At 38.3% G+C, this 2,087-nt stretch overlaps 1 pseudogene; it reads right to left on the bottom strand.

Moving 5' to 3' along the window:
• Window positions 1-1,200: 1,200 nt before the first annotated feature.
• Window positions 1,201-1,319, bottom strand: LOC126211698 (5S ribosomal RNA; annotated as a pseudogene).
• Window positions 1,320-2,087: the final 768 nt, after the last annotated feature.

Here is a 2,087-nt window from a genome sequence, read left to right as displayed (position 1 = left end):
CAATGTTACACCAAAAGTCCTAAGAAAAAGAACCAATTTTCCCTACCAAAGATATTACCCTTTTAAGTGCAGTTAATGTGTTATGCATACACAAAAAGAAACTGGAAATGGAAGATATCGAAGTCAGAAAGGGAAAACTAGAGTATATGGAGAAAACAGCTGCCATAATGGAAGGAATTAAACTGCTGCCAGAAAAAGATGAAGCTATTGCAGGCGTGCAAGAAGATTTACATATCACTTTCAATACAATGTATGACGAAATCTGGCAATGGCTGGGGAATGTAAAATGTCTGCTTTTTCAGTAAACAGCAATAGAGACTGGTCACATGTTGGAGTACAGGCCGAAATCAATGTAATCGAGAACGTTCACTACATTAAATGATACTCGAGAAATCTGTTTATAAAGCTCCATTCCCATTGGATTACTTTCAAAAGGATGGTTATATTCTATGTATTATAGTCCATTGTTCACTTGGCAACAGAACAACTTTTCGTGAAGTTTAACACTGATGAACTAACTACACTTAATGGACACTTGTCTGCAAAAGTTGTAAACTTAAAGATCTATGCAGAAATTGTACAATAATGTGGAGTAGAAGAATTGCAGAGAAACACAGGGATATGTGGAACACTTTAACAATAGTGTCATGGAGGAGATAAGAGATAAAATTAAAATCGCCGAATGCTCTCGCCTTGAAGTATTGCAGGAAGGAACAGAGCTAATTGTTAAAGCCATAGACCAGATAGTTTACAGAAAGAAAACTAAATATGTACTACAATTCGAGAATATACCATCTTTGTTTCTTTTTAATTACTTCCTGGAGAAAGAAATAGCTGATTCACAGGCGGGTTTAAGTTATAAATTAAAAATTAAGCTGGATACTATTAAAGCTACAAGAAGCAAAAATAAAGAATTGTTTTCTGTGTGTAAATATATATTCACAATTAATAAAAGTTTCGGTACAAGAATATTTATTGTTAATCGCTAAAAAAACAAACAAACACTGTCCAAATATGTCTTGAAGGCTCAACAGTACCAACCAGCCTAACTGGCCCTTAGGCGTCACCGCAAGCTGATACGGAAGGTCATGTGGTCAGCGCACTGCTCTCCCAGCCATTGCCAGTTTTCGTGACTGGTGCTGCTACTTCTCAGTCAAGTAGCTCCTCAATTAGCATCACAAGGGCTGAGTGCACCCAGCTTGCCAACAGCACTCGACAGACCCAGATGGTGACCCATCCAAGTGCTAGCCAAGCCCAACAGTGCTTAACCTCAGTGATCGGATTGGAACCAGTGTTACCACTGCGGCAAAGCCATTGGCTACCTGGTCAAAAATCCTAAAAAGTCTCCCATATACTACGATCTACATGCATGTCTTTTGGATGAGGGAAGTGAGTAGTTTTACCTTGATAAGTAGTTGAAAGCATAGCGAACCCATTTATTCCCTATATGATAACAGTGTCATTTCCCATTACACAGATGCCTGGGAGCTTTATTCAACTGCAGTCGTCAATCCATGTCGACATGATGTGCTATGGTTTGGCGTCTGATACTGGTGACAGTGTTTTCGTGTTGAAATGCCATGGATATGAAGGGTACAGCTCACTACTCTCATAAAAAATATCGTATTTTCCCATCATACGGTGGCTTGTGTAGTATGTATGTAGATACAGACGTAGACACCACGTTCTTTATGTTTACAATTCGAATTGTAAATAAGTATAAGCATATTTCATTCTCAAATATGTTTGGTACATCACTGCATATAAGAACGAGGGAGTTCATGGCAGACCTGCAGTGACTAGTATGTTATTGCCAGTGAAATAGCCACCACACATTCCACACAAATTTGTGGTGCATTTCACAAGTATAATACCTTAATCTATTTTTTTGGTCTTTGAGCTACTGTACAAGAAGTATTTGCCACACAAGAGGACAAAATGTGCATCTCTTGATTTTCAGTTTCCAAGCAGAACATATGTGTGGGTTATAGGTTTCATGTTTCCCATCATTTTAACTTAGGTCACACTGGGCTTATACAAGCGGTATAGAAATGATGAACCCCTCCAGAAATCTAAAAATGGTTTGT

Source organism: Schistocerca nitens, chromosome 1, assembly GCF_023898315.1.
Source record: "Schistocerca nitens isolate TAMUIC-IGC-003100 chromosome 1, iqSchNite1.1, whole genome shotgun sequence".
NCBI lineage: Eukaryota > Metazoa > Arthropoda > Insecta > Orthoptera > Acrididae > Schistocerca > Schistocerca nitens.
This window is presented reverse-complemented; position numbering and strand designations above follow the sequence as displayed.